This window comes from Nerophis ophidion, linkage group LG08, assembly GCF_033978795.1.
Source record: "Nerophis ophidion isolate RoL-2023_Sa linkage group LG08, RoL_Noph_v1.0, whole genome shotgun sequence".
NCBI classification, from domain to species: domain Eukaryota; kingdom Metazoa; phylum Chordata; class Actinopteri; order Syngnathiformes; family Syngnathidae; genus Nerophis; species Nerophis ophidion.
In genome coordinates this window covers 37,979,761-38,000,340 of record NC_084618.1, presented here as the reverse complement: position 1 = coordinate 38,000,340, position 20,580 = coordinate 37,979,761, and the positions used below count along the sequence as shown (strand labels likewise).

At 40.2% G+C, this 20,580-nt stretch overlaps 1 protein-coding gene across 1 annotated transcript in view; it reads right to left on the bottom strand.

Annotated features, from left to right (window-relative positions):
- The window catches only part of znf704 (zinc finger protein 704), a 109,648-nt gene that overhangs the window by 77,081 nt on the left and 11,987 nt on the right, over positions 1 to 20,580 (bottom strand). The gene's annotated exons all lie outside the window — the stretch shown is intronic.

Below are 20,580 nucleotides of genomic sequence, written 5' to 3'. Positions count from 1 at the left end.
CTCAGTATTCTTCTTTCTCCAAACCCGGGGAGTTGAGTTTATACCAAAAAGTTCTATTTTGGTTTCATCTCACCACATGATATTCTCCTAATCCTCTGCTGTATCATCCATGTATTAATTTTGGTATAAACTCAACTTTGTGTTTGGAGGAAGAAGAATACTGCATCCCAAGAACACCACACCTACTGTGAAGCATGGGGGTGGAAACATCATATTTTGGGGCTGTTTTTCTGCTAAGGGGACGGACTGTTGATCCGTGTTAAGGAAAGAATGAATGGGGCCATGTATTGTGAGATTTTGAGCCAAAACCTCCTTCCAACAGTGAGAGCTTTGAGTGGTTACATACTTATTTTCCACCATAATATACAAATAAATTCTTTAAAATTCCTACAATGTGAATTCCTGGATTTCTTTTTTCACATTCTGTCTCTCACAGTTGAAGTGTACCTATGATAACAAATTACATACCTCTGTCATCATTTTAAGCGGGAGAACTTGCACAATCGGTGGCTGACTAAATACTTCTTTGCCCCACTGTATATATATATATACACACACACATACATACATACATATATATATAGACACATACATACACACATATATGCATATATATATGCATATACATATATATATATATGCAAATATATACATATACGTTGACCTCGGCACTCTGACCCCGTATCTCAGCGACTGTGTCACAAACCTAGGGCTAAAGTTCGACTCAGATTTTAGATTCAAAAAACAAATCAGCAGCGTTGTTAAAAAAAGCTTTTATCAATTACGCCAAATAGCAAAAGTGAGACCGCTTCTGTCAGGACATGATCTCGAGAAATTAATTCACGCCTTTAACTCGAATCGTTTAGACTACTGCAATGCCCTGTATGTAGGCATTAGCCAGGCCTCCCTCGCCCGCCTGCAGCTCGTGCAGAACTCTGCTGCTCGTCTGCTAACACAGACCCGCAGATGTGAGCACATCACCCCTATATTAGCGTCCCTTCACTGGCTCCCTGTGCGTTATTGAATCAATTGTAAACTCCTTCTATTTGTTTTTAAATGTCTTAACAACTTCGCACCAAGATATCTCTCCAACCTCCTTCAGCCTCACTGCCCCACCCGATCCCTAAGATCAGCTAATCAGCTGCTACTGACGGTCCCTGACACAAGGCTGAAGCTGAGAGGGGACAGAGCTTTCGCCGCTGCTGCTCCCAAGCTCTGGGACAACCTACCTCTGAGTGTTAGACAAGCCTCCTCTCTTCCTGTTTTTAAATCTCTCTTAAAAACATACTTTTATTCCTTGGCTTTTAACACTGAGTGATATCCATCCTGCAATGGTGCCCCATTATACACCTGCTGTGAACATGTTTTTATGTTTTATTTATTTATTTTTTATCATGTTCTGTTTGTGTTGTGTTGTTTGCTCGGTTCTCGTATTATCTTTTAACCTGCCCATTGTACAACACTTTGGCTACACCTGTGGTAAATTTTAAATGTGCTTTATAAATAAAGTTGATTTGATTTGATACATACATACACATAAATATATATACATATACATATATATATATATATATATATATATATATATACATATATATACATACATACATATATATACAGTATATATACATACACATATATACATATATTTATATATAAATATACATATATATATATATATACATACACATATATACATATATTTATATATAAATATACATTCACACACACACACACACACACACACACACACACACACACACACACACACACACTAACACACTGCAAGTTGCAAGTTGCAAGCTAGCGGTTAACGCTCGAGTTGCCAGATATCTATTAGCTATGTATTCTTTGAACATCTGAGTATTGCAAAATAATAAGGTATATTTAGGATCAGTTTTATTTAAAACACAATTGTATACAAGATATAAAAGTAGGGGGTCCCTGCTCTATTTTTCCATCTATTTGAGACCCTGATATAGCTCCGGGGTTCTTAATCTTTAACACCTCGGGGTCCACTGAAATATTAACACTGAATTAGTAATCTTACTCTCTTAAACATATTCAACAATCGAACTTACTTCAAGTTTCAATGTTGTCATTAACGCACTTTGTGTGTCTTTCTACACGTTAAAAACAGAAAGAACGCGCATTTACAGAAGTCCGCGGAACCCCCGTGTTGCGTTTTTTTTTCTTCGCTTTCTCTGTGTCAAAACCCTGGTTTTTTTGTTTTTTATTTATTAATTATCGCTTTCTGCCGGTGTTGTCCCAAAATGGGATTGCCTTCCAAAAAATGTTTTCTTCGCGGGAGCATGCATCGCTTGCTAAACCTGCATTGCTTGGCTTTGTCTGTCCACAGCGGATTACTACCTGTAGGTGTAAGACAAACACATTATCTTCGTGGTTATTGTAACACTACGTGTTTCACAATATTTAAATCTTTATCGTGTTCGAAAAATTTGTTTGCCATTTCTGTGGTATTAATGAGATTTAAAGGACTGTTTTTAGTCTGATGTTCATGTGATAAAACCTCTTTCTTGTTTGGAAGATACATACAATTGTAATTGTTATTTCTTTGTTCACATAATAAATATTTGTAAAGTGCTTGGATGTATTCATTTATGTAAAATTTTCATTAAATGTAATATTGCATGACAAAAAGTGATTCAAATTACTTTTGGGATATTTACACACCGCATATTTACACACATATTTTACGAGAATACCCTTATGAGCATTACATATATCAAAACCAAGTACCTACTGTACTGTTTACTTGTTGAAATATACTTTTTAGAGCTAAAATGTACCCAAAACGACCACTTTGCTGCTGCCAAAAATTGATTTCAAGTAATATTTTCACACTTGACACATCTCATCTCTGCATATATTACTAGAGTACCGTTATAAGCATTACATATATCAAAATAAACTACCTACTGTACGATTCACTTGTTGAAATACCCTATATAAAGCTAAAATCTACCCGAACAACCACTTTGCTGTTACTAAAAAAATATTTCAAGTAAAATTTGATACTGACACATCTCATTTACGCATATTTTACTAGAATACCCTTATGGGCAGTGACGTGCTGTCAGGGGAGGCAAGTGAGGCAGTGCCTCACCTGCCACCAGGTGGCTTAACCATGAGATGTTCCAAAACGAAGTAATAAAATAAAATAAGTTAATATTTCTCTTTTGATTTATGCTTTCCAAGTGATTTTGGTGTATATTTTGATAATTTTTATGGTCAAAATCGCAGAAATTCCATGTTTCCTGATCAAAACAATGCAGCAGATGAAAACTGAGGCAGACACAGGCGGTGCCTCCACGGCTACACAGTGTGTATTGGGCATGCGTGCGAGGGGGCGCATGCTTGTTGCCACGTGTAAAAGGCAGGTCTTGAGGCAGCAAGTACCTCTGCCTCAAGGTAGGGGGCGATATATTGTCAACTTGAATTTCAATGCCTAAGCAGTACTCTGACTTGCCACACTGGGAGAAGTTGGGGCTCTCAAGCTAGCAGACACAGGTTTCTCCCGCGGAAGCCAGCATTTATTTCTTTTCTTTTTTCTTTTTTTTTAACTGTATTTATAACAAACATGGCACTTTTATTAGAGTAAGCCAGCATTTGTGGGGTTTTTTGTTAGATGCAAAAAAAAATTGTTTAATTTCATGGAATGAAATTGAATTAAATGAATGTTTATCCAAGATTAAATACTTCTCTAAACTGGACTTTAAGACAAAATGAATGCGACCATACAAAGTACGTTTTCATGGAGGATAGCTATCGCTGCTTCAGATACAAATACAGAAAGGTAATATACAGTAACAATACTTAATTTATTTCGTTAAAAGCAAATGGGACCAAAAAGTATTTAATAACTTTATCAAATAGTTTTTGGACCCATTTATCATATCATCTTATCATTATGATAACGTTTATATAAAAGCGAATAACTCCCTTTTTTTCCTGTAACTAATGTGCAACCTAAAACAACAATGACTAGAGCTGCACATATGAATTTAAGTAAAAACAAAAAAAAGCAGAAAAAAAAGTATGTATGCCTCACTTGGTGTTTAGTTCACCACACGTCACTGCTTATGGGCATTACATCTATCAAAATCAAGTACCTACTGTACTGTTTACTTGTTGAAATACCCTTCAAACCAATGGTTGGCAGCAGCAAAGTGGTCGTTTGGGTAGATATTTGCTCTAAAATGGGTATTTCAACAAGTAAAAAGTACACAAGGTACTTAATTTTGATATATGTAATGCCCATAGGGGTATTCTAGTAAATGTGTCAGTGGTCCTCGTCAGCCAGAAAACTTTGATTTTGGGGCGGCAGCGGTAAAGTTTTGATCCATGAAGGAAAGAAGAAAGTGAATGAATGTATATAACTGAATACATTTACATATGAATAAAAATAAATTGGAAATCTCATGTAAAAAATATACAACATAAAGTAGCAAGAAATACGTCAATAATGTATTAAGCAAAACATGTTCTAGACCAAAAATCACTTCATATTCATAACTGCTCGCTCGTGATACCAGATCTGAGTTTCTGTGTAGAAATATGGGGAAACACCTACAATTATGCACTTTATTCACCAACTGTGCTACAAAAAAGGTCAATTAGAATAATACATAATGTTGGATAAAGAGAACATACAAACCCTTTATTAATTAAATCACAATTATTGAAATTCAACGATTTGGTGCATTTGCAAACAGCTAAAATTATTTACAAAGCAAACTATACTCTGCTACCCCAGAATGTACAACCATTCTTCTCGACAAGAGGACAAATATAACCTTAGAGGAAAATCTAATTTAAAACATTTGTATGCTTGTACGCCACTTAAAACCTCTAACATAATCTGTATGTGGAATTAAATTATCAAATTGATTACCAAAGAAATTAAACTAAGCACCAATATGATTCACTTTAAGATACTGTTCAAACTACAAGTGTTCACAAAGTACACAGAACAAGAATTATGATGAACATCTTGAACCTTTTTTTTTCTTTTTTTTGTTGAGATAAAGATTATTTATGTATTTAATATTTGTTTGCTTACTATGGTATATTATTTATTTATTTATTATTTATTTGTTCACTGTTCTGTTACAGAGAACAAGGAAATTGGATACAACTTACAAACCCTGTTTCCATATGAGTTGGGAAATTGTGTTAGTTGTAAATATAAACGAAATACAATGGTTTACAAATCCTTTTCAACCCATATTCAATTGAATGCACTACAAAGACAAGATACTTGATGTTCAAACTCAAACATTTTTTTTTTTTTGCAAATAATAATCAACTTAGAATTTCATGGTTGGAACACGTGCCAAAGTAGTTGGGAAAGGGCATGTTCCCAACTGTGTTACTTCACCTTTTCGTTAAACATCACTCAATAAACGTTTGGGAACTGAGGAAACTAATTGTTGAAGCTTTGAAAGTGGAATTCTTTCCCATTCTTGTTTTATGTAGAGCTTCAGTCGTTCAACAGTCCGGGGTCTCCGCTGTCGTATTTTACGCTTCATAATGCGCCACACATTTTCGATGGGAGACAGGTCTGGACTGCAGGCGGGCCGGGAAAGTATCCGCACTCTTTTTTTACGTTGCTTGGATGACAACATATGTTGCTCCAAAACCTGTATGGACCATTCAGCATTAATAGTGCCTTCACAGATGTGTAAGTTACCCATGCCTTTGGCACCAATGCACCCCCATACCATCACAGTTGCTGGCTTTTGAACTTTGCGCCTATAACAATCCGGATGGTTGTTCCCTTCTTTGTTCCGGTGGACACCCCGTCCACAGTTTCCAAATATAATTTGAAATGTGGACTTGTCAGAACACAGAACACTTTTCCACTTTGCATCAGTCCATCTTAGATGAGCTCTGGCCCAGCGAAGCCGGCAGCGTTTCTGGTTGTTGTTGATACAGTAAATGGGCTTTGCAGAGTATCAATCAATCAATCAATGTTTACTTATATAGCCCTAAATCACTAGTGTCTCAAAGGGCTGCACAAACCACTACGACATCCTCGGTTGGCCCACATAAGGGCAAGGAAAACTCCCACCCAGTGGGAAGAGTTTTAACTTGCACTTACAGATGTAGCGACCATCTGTAGTTACTGACAGTGGTTTTATGAAGTGTTCCTGAGCCCATGTCGTGATATCCTTTACACACTGATGTCTGTTTTTGATGCAGTACCGCCTGAGGGCTCAAAGGTCCTTAATACCATCGCTTACATGCATTGATTTCTCCAGATTCTCTGAACCGTTTGATGATTTTACGGACCGTAGATGGTAAAGTCCCTAAACTCCTTGCAATAGCTCGTTGAGAAATGTTGTTGTAAAACTGTTCGACAATTTGCTTACAAAGTGGTGACCCTCGCCCCATCCTTGTTTGGGAATTACTTAGCATTTCATAGAAGCTGTTTTTATACCCAATCATGACACCCTCCATCCATCCATCCATTTTCTACCGCTTATTCCCTTTTGGGGTCGCGGGGGCCCTGGCGCCTATCTCAGCTACAATCGGGCGGAAGGCGGGGTACACCCTGGACAAGTCGCCACCTCATCGCAGGGCATCATGACACCCACCTTTTCTAAATTAGCCTGCACACCTGTGGGATGTTCCAAATAAGTATTTGATGAGCATTCCTCAACTTTATCAGTATTTACTGCCACCTTTCCTAACTTATTTGTCACGTGTTGCTGGCATCAAATTCTAAAGTTAATGATTATTCGCACAAAAAAATAGGTTTATCAGTTTGAACATCAAATATGTTGTCTTTGTAGCATATTCAACTGAATATGGGTTGAAAATTATTTGCAAATCATTGTTTTTTGTTTATATTTACATCTAACACAATTTCCTAACTCATATGGAAACGAGGTTTGTACATGGTATGCAAAGGGGTAGGATTAAATAAGCTCTGCTTCTTTCTACTCCTTTTCGAACGTGCTGTAATGAAACACCTTGAATTGTGTGATGATTTACATTGTAAAATACAAAAACTGAAACTGAACTGAAACAATATAGAATGTGAGATATAACAGGATAATGCATACATTTATCATTTGTTTCCAAAACAGTTATAAAATGTAAGACCCCAAAATTTACTGTGGGACCCCATTTGTGCAACTTGATAGGGTCCCAGGGACCCAATTTTGAAAATTCCTAGCGCCAACACTGAAGTTTAACATGATAAACCTTCTTAAATTATATACAAAATGTGTTAATTACAGATAATATTATCAAGGCTCAAGTCAAGCTGATTACAAAATAAATACTTATCAAACATACTGCAAAAGAAGGGACACATAAAAAATGATTAAAAAACATGTACATACAACTAAATGAAAAAATAATTAATACAAATAAAAATAAAAATAATATGTTCTTTCAATAAACTGTCAATTACATTTAAGTGCAAATGAAAACAGCCTCACCACCTTAGTCATCATTTTTGCACTTAAGAAACGTCTCTTTTACTTTAGCTTCAGACTTCTTCTTGGTTGTTTCCTATTGTCGTTATTGCCATAAGTTGGGGAAAAGTGTATTACAATTCAGTACCGCTGCGGCCCATACTGACCGCAGTTGAGAAGCAGATTTTTTAAGTATGACGGAAGGCATACGTGTTTTATAAATATCGCCGCCATGCCTACATGATTTGATTTCACATTTTCAAATATACAAAAACAGGTACCAATAGGTTAAAAAAATGGTTTTGCAGAATAGTTTATTTTTAAGTAACACTCAGCTACAGAAAAACTTCTGCGGTCTCCAATCTATGTGTCATTTTCCTCCCTCCACTTCCTTTTCAAAGTGCATTCAGGTACCATACTTCAATGACTAACAGTGAGGCAGGAGATGTATAGAGTCTTGCTAACAAGGGACCTGGAGAGCCATCTAACAGCCAGACATTTTCTTGGTAAATCACCGGCAGAGAGAGGAAAGTTTGGAGAGTGCAATTAACAGCCTCAGGGTCAGAATTCTCAAGAGACCAAGTGCTGGAAAGAAAAAAAAATTCCCCTGGCATTTTTCCTCTCCTCTTTCTCTCCTGCCCCACAGCTAAATACTCAGACATGCTCTCTCTGTCTCTTTTACCCCCTTCTCTGACGACCACACACACACACTTCATTCACACTTTTTTCCTTGTTAACAACCTCCCTTCATCCTTTAACCGCTGCCCCCCAACCTGCCTCCATTATAGATAAATGTTACTTTGTGGTCGGAGGCGACAATTTCTGGAGCAGGGCGGAGAGTCGGCCACAGGTGTGCGATGGGTGGCAGCCATGGATCTTAATCTTAAAGCAATAACGCCGCTGCTCGGCGGAGAGGTCAATTTCGGGGTATCTTCCACGGGAGCTCAGGTTCACGGGTTCCCCAAAAGGCCGAACAAAGTCTTAAGGCACCCGAGCACACTTGGTAATTTGGCCGGAAATTGATTTCATGACAGCTGGTCTTGATTTAGCATTCAACAAGCCCGAATAGAGCTTTGGATTTACAGTAGCAGGCTTTAAAGGGCCAGACCCTAAAATAATTGGATGTCAAGTGGATGCTGCCGTCTGGCACCTTATTAAAGATATTAAAAAGTCTTTATGAAATTAAGACAGGATGAACAGGGCTGAAATAGAGACACACCGCCGTTCCTTATCTTAGGAACTCAAAAGGAACTGCACTTTTTTCGGAATTCCATCCATCCATCCAATCTCTACCGCCTGTCCCTTTCGGGGTGACAGGGGCGTGCTGCAGCCTATCTCAGGAATTATGCCTATCATTTACAATCCCTATGTAAGACAAGAACACATATTCATTTCTGTTTTGTGTATTTAAAATCTTTAAATACAGCTCATACTGGACGGCTAACAATGTAGCAAACAAAATCTATTCGGCCTATAAAGCCCTCTTAAAAACTGCTAACGATGCTCCTTTTACATGCCGTGACCTGCATATTAACCAAGTATGACATTAAAAGAGCTAACACAAAGGAAAAACTTTTAGTAACACGGCACCTTGATCACAGAGAGTTAAAGGCCTACTGAAACCCACTACTACCGACCACGCAGTCTGATAGTTTATATATCAATGATGAAATGTTAACATTGCAACACATGCCAATACGGCCTTTTTAGTTTACTAAATTGCAATTTTAAATTTCCCGCGGAGTTTCTTGTTGAAAACGTCGCGGAATGATGATGCGTGCGCGTGACGTCACAGACTGTCAGGAAATATTAGCGCAGCACCACTTACGGCTAAAAGTCGTCTCTTTTCATCGCGCAATTACACAGTATTCTGGACATCTGTGTTGCTGAATCTTTTGCAATTTGTTTAATTAATAATGGAGAAGACAATGTAGAAAGATGGAGTTGGGAAGCTTTAGCCTTTAGCCACACAAACACACGGTGATTCCTTGTCTAAAATTCCCGAAGGTGAAGCTTTACTATGGATCAGAGCGGTCAAGCGAACATGGTTCCCGACCACTTGTCAACCAGCAGGTTTCGGTGAGAAAATTGTATTAAAAAGTCGCCTCTTACCGGAGATCAGTGGAGTTTGCGCCATCCTTGTATCTGCCGTGACTTCCCTCAGACACGGGCCTCAAGACAACCGTGGACACACCCCTCCGACTATCAGGTACTATCTAATCTCACTAAAACACTAGCAACACAATAGAAAGATAAGGGACTTCCCGGAATTATCCTAGTAAATGTGTCTAAAAACATCTGAATCCGTCCCAATGCAATCGTCTTTTTTTTTTTTTTTACTTCTTTTTTTTTTTTCTTTTCTAGTCCTTTGCTATCAATATCATCATCTACAAATCTTTCATCCTCGCTCAAATTGATGGGGAAATTGTCGTTTTCTCGGTCCGAATAGCTCTTGCTGCTGGGGGCTCCCATTAAAAACAATGTGAGGACGTGAGGAGCTCCCACACTTGTGACGTCATCGTCTGCTACTTCCAGTAAAGGCAAGGCTTTTTCATCAGCATCAAAAGTTGCGAACTTTATCGTCGATGTTCTCTACTAAATCCTTTCAGCAAAAATATGGCAATATTGCGAAATGATCAAGTACAACACATAGAATAGACCTGCTATCCCCGTTTGAATAAGAAAATGTCATTTCAGTAGGCCTTTAACTACTGCAGCTATGGACATACTGCTGCATTGCCTCCAAATTGGTAAAAGTCTGTGCTGGATTATAAATCATGCCTCACACTTGTAACGTAAAAGGTTGTGGTCATAAAATAAGATGTCAGCCTCAAAAATAAACTTAGACCTAAAGACATTGCAAAGAAGACATGGCAAGACCCTTGTTTTCTTCCAGAATTTTTTACCTGAGGAGTGAAGATAATGATGAATTCATCATCTAAACAGGGAAGTCAAGTGTTGTGTTGAAAGATTAATATCCCATAAATTGGCATCCGAGAGAGCAGAAATTTTACAGTAATTAATTATTTTAATAATATGTTCGTAATTTCTGTTTCTTTTTTAGCACTTAGCAATACTGCTACACAATACTTATTGTTTTGCTACAGATGGGTCCGCATATCACTCAGCTTCTAAAACTTGTAGCTCGGCCTTCATATGTTCAGGTTCAAAATTATAGTATAAGGTTATGGATCATCTTTTGTCCCAAAGGAGTTGTCTTTGGCTCTCATTAAGTCTTCTTGTGTTGAAAGATATAAATATCCCATGAATTGGCATCCGAGAGAGCAGAAATTTTACAGTAATTAATTATTTTAATAATATGTTCGTAATTTGTGTTTCTTGTTTAGCACTTAGCAATACTGCTACACGATACTTATTGTTTTACTACAAATGGGTCTGCATATCACTCAGCTTCTATAACTTGTAGCTCATCCTTCATATGTTCAAGTTCAAAATTACAGTATAAGGTTGATGGATCATCTTTTGTCCCAAAAAAGTTGTCTTTGGCTCTCGTTAAGTCTTCCACGATTAGTAGTAGTTGTTATTGTTGAAGGAAATAGCGAACGTTGCAATGTGATCTGAAATCCATGTGCCCAAAAATGTTTGTCTTTGTGACGCTTAAAATGACCAAACTACGGTGAGCATTACATGTTATAATGAATGTACCCGGTACTACATCAAATATATACTTACGGATTGATTATACGCCGAAGCTGAAATCGAGAGGCGAACCCAGGGAAAGAGTCATTCGTACACGGGACTTTCCCCTTCTTAATCCCCCTAAAGGAGGGGGGAAAGTCGCAATATTGGATACGAAACGGAATGAGCTACTATTGGCATGAAAACGCCCTCAATTGTGAATAATTTGTATATTTTTATTTCGAGAAAATTTGGGGACGGCGTGGCATGGATGGAAGAGTGGCCGTGCCAGCAAGCTGAGGGTTCCTGGTACAATCCCCACCTTCAACCAACTTTGTCACGTCCGTTGTGTCCTTGAGCAAGACACTTCACCCTTGTTCCTGATGGGTCATGGTTAGCGCCTAGCATGGCAGCTCCCGCCAGTGTGTGAATGGGTGAATGTGGAAATACTGTCAAAGCGCTGAAAGTAAAAAATCGCTATACAAGTATAACCCTCCATCCATCCATTTTTTACCGCTTATTCCCTTTGGGGTAACGGGGGGCGCTGGTTCCTATCTCAGCTACAATCGGGTGGAAGGCGGGATACACCCTGGACAAGTCGCCACCTCACCGCAGGGCCAACACAGATAGACAACATTCATCCATTTACCATTTTGCCATTTACTTACAGTTTATATGTAAAACTTTGTTGGAGTTTTCTTGGAGGGCTTTATGGGTGAAATGGATCGAATCCCTATTACCTGCATTGTTAACTGCCTTTTGCTTGATATTAGTTACAATTTAAAATGCATAAAGGAGAAAAACATATGTGTTCTTCTCTCACATAAGGATTGTGAATTATAGGCAAAATTTCAAATAAGTGCATTTTCCCTTCAATCTGGATTACAGTACATTGTAAATAAAAACAGGTGTAAAAAAATAAATGGGACTGTTCACTGGTTTACATGTTTTTGACTTTGTTTTTCCCACTTGTCCAGGGTGTACCCTGCCTTCCGCCCGATTGTAGCTGAGATAGGCGCCAGCGCCCCCCGCGACCCCGAAAGGGAATAAGCGGTAGAAAATGGATGGATGGATGGATATGTCATCACAACAAAGCAAACCTTGAGAGATAATGTCACGTCGCCTCATGAGACATGCCTGTGATATTTTGTCTTTGTTTTAAAAGAACAAACAACATGTTTTGTAAGAACAAAAACCATGTTTTGTGATGTCAGAGTCACCTTGACTGCAGTCTAGACCTGACATTTGATATAAAAAAGCAAATCACAGAACTTCTCTTTAACTTTAAAATTAGACCAATTGTTTTGGTTAAACCTCATTTCCACAAAATTTTTCATACAGCAAGTACAAGATCAGTGTTCTACAGCAAAACATTCACTTTGTCCTTGGTTATTAATGCCAATGTGAGGACGACTATACTGACATTTCTCGGCACTAACATACCGCTAAAGAAAAACATGGACTACCGACTACGGTGCATTACTGTCTGAACTCCGGGTGTGTACTTACGTATGTGGCCTTCAGAAGTATTGCACGCCAAGGCTTTTATTTAAACAATCTTCTTGGCGTCATTGATCTTATTAGGAAAACAAACAGCAGCTTGTCTTCTGAAAAAGTTGTTGTTGAGTTGAGGCAAGGCCAGTAAACCAATCAATAAACCATTCCACAATAACCATATCAATATTACAGCAATCTCTAAGCAGGCCAGTAATTACAATGGGCCAGGTGCAAAACTTCAGCGTGACCCATGCCATATTTTCAATTTAAAAGAGAGATCTTTACTCCTAAGGCAGGGGGAGGAAAAAAATCAATGAATCGTCGACAAATTTTAAAACGGGGCTCAAGGCACGGCGATAAAGCTCCCCCTCCAATGAGTGACTTTAACTGTACGTTACACTAAGTTGACATTGATTGAACAGCAGAGGAGTAATGGTGGAGTGATGTTCAATAAGAGCACTCTGCCTTTTAGGAGATAGGAGGTGGGGGGGGGGGGGGGGGGGGTGAGGGGAGTGTTAAGGGTTTCATACAGTATGTAATGGCAAAAGAGCGTTGTTGCGCTATTAGAAGCTAGTTCACGTCAAGTGCGCAGCAGACTATTAAATGTTTGATTGAAGCTCTGCTTGGAAGGTTTCATTATGCTGACCAAATGAGAAGAATACTAGTGCATGTGAAACAATGAAATAGGTTTGACTACTTTTTCTTAAAGGCCTACTGAAATGAGATTTTCTTATTTAAACGGGGACAGCAGGTCTAATCTATGTGTCATACTTGATCATTTCGCGATATTGCCATATTTTTGCTGAAAGGATTTAGTAGAGAACATTCACAATAAAGTTCGCAACTTTCGGTGCTAAGAGAAATGCCCTGCCTCTACCGGAAGTGGCAAACGATGACGTCACATGTTGATGGAACATATTCACATTGATTTTAATGGGAGCCTCCAACAAAAAGTGCTATTCGGACCGAGAAAAACGACAATTTCCCCATTAATTTGAGCTAGGATGAAAGATTCATGTTTGAGGATATTGATAGCAACAGACTAGAAAAAAAAACAAAAAAACGCGATTGCATTGGCACAGATTCCGATGTTTTTAGACACATTTACTAGGTTAATTCTGGGAAATCCCTTATCTTTCTATTGTGTTGCTAGTGTTTTAGTGAGTTTAACAGTACCTGATAGTCGGAGGGGTGTCTCCACGGGTGTCTTGATGCCAATGTCTCCGGGGAGTCGACGGCAGCTATGGACGGCACAAGCTCAGCTTTTCTCCGGTAAGAAGCGACTTTTTAACCACAATTTTCTCACCGAAACCTGCTGGTTGACATTCCGTCGTGATTCATGTTCGCTTGACCGCGCTCAGATCCATAGGAAAGTTTCACCTCCAGGAATTTTAAACAAGGAATCACCGTGTGTTTGTGTGGCTAAAGGCTAAAGCTTCCCAACGCCATCTTTCTACTTTGACTTCTCCAATATTAATTGAACAAATTGCAAAAGATTCAGCAACACAAATCTCCAAAATACTGTATAATTATGGGGTTAAAGCAGACGACTTTTAGCTCTGTGTGTGCGCAGCGCTCATACTTCCTAAAAACCTGTTACGTCTTGCGTACACGTCATCATTACACAACGTTTTCAAGACGAAACTCCCGGGAAATGAGGAAATATGACATACTGAGAAATCAAACAAACAAAAAAAAAATGTAAATGCTCCAGTAACGCAAGATTACTTTGCTGTAAGTGGGTTAGGTTAAGATAATCGAACGCTCCTTTTCTCCTACCTAGGCTGCCGTAAATTTCGCCTGAGCTCACTGACAACAAACGATCTTGTGGGACTTCTTTACTATTTTAGAAGAAGATGTTCCACATGCTATTTGTAGCTATTGTTTTGCAAGCATTCCATAAGGAAGGGAAAAAAACATTGCACCTTGTTCCCCACCGGAAACAGCGGCATTGCTGTGACTGTGTTTTGCTGTTAAAGAAGCTGACCAATAGCCAGCTGCAAAGAAAGGTGTGCACAAACTACTGTTAAATCTAAATGTTAAAAAAATTATAAGTTACCTATTGGCAGCATTGGTTCGAAAAAAAAAAAAGGAATTTTGTGCATTCTACTTTAATGGCATGTACTTTGTACTCAGTTCTGTTTCAAATTTCAAGCTCCTTTTCTACACATTGAAGGCTTGGTGCTTACCTTGTTTCTCAGGCATGTTGTCGCAAAATGAAACAAATTAATGAATAAATTAAATTGGTTTTCCGTAAATGCTCTAATTAAAGGGGAACTGCACTTTTTGGGGGAATTTGTCCTATCGTTAAATCATTAAGAAAGACATGACGACGGATGTATTTTTTATGCGTTCTAACTCAAAAACAAAAGTCTGCTCACAGTGCAGCCAACGGGAGGTCCTCTATACAGCCCATAAAACCAAATTAAAAAAACTTCCAAAAAGCGCCAACAATACTCCACTCACATTTCCTGAGTTGAATATTAAGCAAGTATTAGTCATATTGTTATTATAGGCACTAACGCAGACAAACTATTTATAGTGGCGCCGCTATCACTACTGTGTGTGCCTATGTTGCCTATATCAACGGGTCAGCAGTCAGCTGTTGTCTCGCTTCCCTGCTCGTGGAAGTTTTTTGGTTTTATATTTTTTTCTTTTTATTCAGTCATTGGTGGAGCATAATATTGTTTTTTAATATTGTTTTTAACATGGCTGTGCAGCACTTTGGAAATGTTCTTGTTGTTTAAATGTGCTATAAAAATAAAGTGGATTGGATTGGATTGTAGATCATAAATCATTCTATCAGTCGGCATCCTAATGACAGCAGACATTGTTCAGAAAGTAATGTTTTATTATGTTTGTTGGCTCTCATAAAGTCTGCAGTGAGTAATAATCAGTGATGTTGAAGGGAAAAAAGCAAACGTCCTGCTGTGTTTTTAAAATTAATGCACTGCGTATGCTAGAATATTAAAAATACCGTTACATAAATATATATTATTATTATTAAATATTAAATGTTATTATACATGTGCCTGTTACTACATTACATACAGTATATACTTACATCCTTAATGGAGGTGTTTGTATGTTTTTAAGGGCCTTGTTGGCGGGATAGAGCGACTCTGATGGGCTCCAATGTAAGCTAAATTTTGATCAAATTTATTTACAATTTAGAATGCATAAAAAAGATAAACATATGTGTTTTTGTCTTACATAAGGATTGTGAATGATTGGCAAAATTCCCCAAAAAAGTGCAGTCATCCTTTAAGGCCTGCATTCATCAACTACCAAGTCCCCGACAGTCGCCAACTGCATGGTCTACAAACGCAAATAACCCCAAAGGGCTTTAACTACAATGGGCCAAAACATTAGTTTTAAGAGCTGTGGCTCTCAAAAGATGATTTTCTGTAAATAAATTGTCCTTGAATACTAGTAAAATCAAATTGATGATTTTTTGCAGTAGTGAGAAAAGTGTGGATGGCTCATTATATGTCGATGGAGTTGAGATCAAAAGAACACAAGAGATCAAGTGTTTGGGTGTTACGATTGATGAACATTTGTCATGGAAATCACATATAAATGATACAAGGGCGAATGTATCAAAAAATATTGCGATTTTACATAAAGTGAAGAAATTGCTGCATCAAAAAGCATTGCATATTTTGTATAACTCACTGATTGTCCCATATCTAACATATTGTATTGAAGTGCGGGGTAGTGCCTGTTAAACATATTTAAATCCAATATTCCTTCTGCAGAAAAGAGCAGTAAAATCATAAGTGAAATGCATACAGGGAACCCACAAATCCATTATCATTCAATTTAATTTATAAACATTTCATGAACTGGTAGAGTATAATATCCTAGAAAATCATGTTCAAAGCACATGCAACAATTCCACCAAACAACATTCAAAACCGATTTGTAAAAAGAGAAAGTAATTATAACCTGAAAGGAACTGTGATCTTTAATAAATCTAGATTTGGAATAGTGACAATGGAGAAAAGTCTTTCAATCAAAGGTGTTAGTTTATGGAACATACTTTATACTGAAATAAAACAATGTACATTTTTTTCTGCATTATTATTATTTTTTCAATCATGATGATGAAAATACATATTTTTCATCATAATAAAGATTTATTTCTTCATTATTTGTTTATTTATTGTAAAATGAAAATATGGCTTTGTAGTCGCCAACATTGTTGTATTTGTGAAAATAGGGGGGCAGATATTAATAACTAACTGCTTTCTGCTCCTTTTCATTCATAAATTACTTTAATGTTATGTTGTGTGATTTTTTTTTCGTTGTTTGATTTTTTATGAATGAAATAAATAAATGAACTGAACAGCACTGGCTGCAGGCAACCTCCAGATGTTGTTTTTGTTAACTCCGCAAGATAGCAACAGCTGCATTTGAAGTGTCATGGTCCGCATCCACAAGCTTTATCTACCTCTGCATTAGGAATGTGTACTACCATGAATTGATTAACGTGGACCCCGACTTAAACAAGTTGAAAAACTTATTCGGGTGTTACCATTTAGTGGTCAATTGTACGGAATATGTACTGAACTGTGCAATCTATTAATAAAAGTATCAATCAATCAATCAAACAAACCTAAACTCAGTATCATGATGACACCGGTGTCAATTTGCATGCCACAGAAGGCCACTGCTCTTGGGACGTGGAACGTCACCTCACTGGGGGGAAAGGAGCCTGAGTTAGTGCGCGAAGTAGAGAAATTCCGGCTGGATGTAGTCGGACTCACTTCGACGCACAGCAAGGGCTCTGGAACCACTTCTCTTGAAAGGGGCTGGACTCTCTTCCACTCTGGCGTTGCCGGCAGTGAGAGGCGACGGGCTGGGGTGGCAATTCTCGTTTACCCCCGGCTCAAAGCCTGCACGTTGGAGTTCAACCCAGTGGACGAAAGGGTAGCCTCCCTCCGCCTTCGGGGGGGGGGACGGGTCCTGACTGTTGTTTGCGCTTACGCACCAAACAACAGTTCAGAGTACCCAACCTTTTTGGGTACAATCGAGGGAGTACTGGAGAGTGCTCCCTCGGGTGATTCCCTTGTTCTGCTGGGGGACTTCAACGCTCATGTTGGTAACAACAGTGAAACCTGGAGAGGCGTGATTGGGAAGAATGGCCGCCCGGATCTGAACCCGAGTGGTGTTTTGTTATTGGACTTCTGTGCTCGTCACAGTTTGTCCATAACAAACACCATGTTCAAACATAAGGGTGTCCAAATGTGCACTTGGCACCAGGACACCCTAGGTCGCAGTTCCATGATCGACTTTGTAGTTCTGTCATCGGATTTGCGGCCTCATGTTTTGGACACTCGGGTGAAGAGAGGGGCGGAGCTTTCTACCGATCACCACCTGGTGGTGAGTTGGCTGCGATGGTGGGGGAGGATGCCGGACAGACCTGGCAGGCCCAAACGCATTGTGAGGGTTTGCTGGGAACGTCTGGCAGAGTCTCCTGTCAGAGAAAGTTTCAATTGCCACCTCCGGAGGAACTTTGAACATGTCACGAGGGAGGTGCTGGACATTGAGTCCGAGTGGACCATGTTCCGCACCTCTATTGTCGAGAAGGCTGATCGGAGCTGTGGCCGCAAGGTAGTTGGTCCTTGTCGTGGCGGTAATCCTACAACCCGGCCAGCGGTCAGGGATGCCGTCAAGCTGAAGAAGGAGTCCTATCGGGTTCTTTTGGCTCATAGGACTCCAGAGGCAGTAGACAGGTACCGACAGGCCAAGCGGTGTGCAGCTTCAGCGGTCAAAGAGGCAAAAACTCGGACATGGGAAGAGTTTGGGGAAGCCATGGAAAATGACTTCCGGATGGCTTCGAAGCGATTCTGGACCACCATCCGCCGCCTCAGGAAGGGGAAGCAGTGCACTGTCAACACCGTGTATGGTGCGGATGGTGTTCTGCTGACCTCAACTGCGGATGTTGTGGGTGGGTGGAGGGAATACTTCGAAGACCTCCTCAATCCCACCAACACGTCTTCCTATGAGGAAGCAGTGCCTGGGGAATCTGTGGTGGACTCTCCTATTTCTGGGGCTGAGGTTGCTGAGGAAGTTAAAAAGCTCCTCGGTGGCAAGGCCCCAGGGGTGGATGAGATCCGCCCGGAGTTCCTTAAGGCTCTGGATGCTGTGGGGCTGTCTTGGTTGACAAGACTCTGCAGCATCGCGTGGACATCGGGGGCGGTACCTCTGGATTGGCAGACCGGGGTGGTAGTCCCTCTCTTTAAGAAGGGGGACCGGAGGGTGTGTTCCAACTATCGTGGGATCACAATCCTCAGCCTTCCCGGTAAGGTTTATTCAGGTGTACTGGAGAGGAGGCTACGCCGGATAGTCGAACCTCAGATTCAGGAGGAACAGTGTGGTTTTCGTCCTGGTCGTGGAACTGTGGACCAGCTCTATACTCTCGGCAGGGTTCTTGAGGGTGCATGGGAGTTTGCCCAACCAGTCTACATGTGCTTTGTGGACTTGGAGAAGGCATTCGACCGTGTCCCTCGGGAAGTCCTGTGGGGAGTGCTCAGAGAGTATGGGGTATCGGACTGTCTTATTGTGGCAGTCCGATCCCTGTACGATCAGTGTCAGAGCTTGGTCCGCATTGCTGGCAGTAAGTCGGACACGTTTCCAGTGAGGGTTGGACTCCGCCAAGGCTGCCCTTTGTCACCGATTCTGTTCATAACTTTTATGGACAGAATTTCTAGGCGCAGTCAAGGCATTGAGGGGTTCCGGTTTGGTGGCCGCGGGATTAGGTCTCTGCTTTTTGCAGACGATGTGGTCCTGTTGGCTTCAGCTGGCCGGGATCTTCAGCTCTCACTGGATCGGTTCGCAGCCGAGTGTCAAGCGGCCGGAATGAGAATCAGCACCTCCAAATCCGAGTCCATGGTTCTCTCCCGGAAAAGGGTGGAGTGACATCTCCGGGTTGGGGAGGAGACCCTGCCCCAAGTGGAGGAGTTCAAGTACCTAGGAGTCTTGTTCACGAGTGGGGGAAGAGTGGATCGTGAGATCGACAGGCGGATCGGTGCGGCGTCTTCAGTAATGCGGACGTTGTACCGATCCGTTTTGGTGAAGAAGGAGCTGAGCCGGAAGGCAAAGCTCTCAATTTACCGGTCGATGTACGTTCCCATCCTCACCTATGGTCATGAGCTTTGGGTCATGACCGAAAGGATAAGATCACGGGTACAAGCGGCCGAAATGAGTTTCCTCCGCCGTGTGGCGGGGCTCTCCCTTAGAGATAGGGTGAGAAGCTCTGCCATCCGGGAGGAACTCAAAGTAAAGCCGCTGCTCCTCCACATCGAGAGGAGCCAGATGAGGTGGTTCGGGCATCTGGTCAGGATGCCACCCGAACGCCTCCCGAGGGAGGTGTTTTGGGGACGTCCAACCGGTAGGAGGCCACGGGGAAGACCCAGGACACGTTGGGAAGACTATGTCTCCCGGCTGGCCTGGGAACGCCTCGGGATCCCCCGGGAAGAGCTAGACGAAGTGGCTGGGGAGAGGGAAGTCTGGGCTTCCCTGCTTAGGCTGCTGCCCCCGCGACCCGACCTCGGATAAGCGGAAGAAGATGGATGGATGGATGGATGAGAAGGGCACTGTTTTACACACAATTTATAGGTTTACCTTTTTTCAAGTTTGGGCACAGTTTAAATAAGCACAGGCACTGTTTCAAAAGTACAAATTTGTCATTAGATAATATGTAAACAATACCCTACCCTACTCTGCATACAATTAAAAATGTTGCCGCAAGTAGTCTAGTAGCTGGATGTATTTTTATTTTATTTTACTGGTTTGTGATGTAAAGTAATGCAATTTCTTAAGCATTAAGTCATTGGTACAAACATACAAGTGCAAGAGTAGAGTAAATGGAAGGATTTTTTTTTTTTAATTTAGCTTAAATTTTTTTGAGTTGTATTAATAACGATAATATATTCATTTTAATGCACCGACCGCATGGCACCTGATCAATTATATATCCCTTTAATGGAAC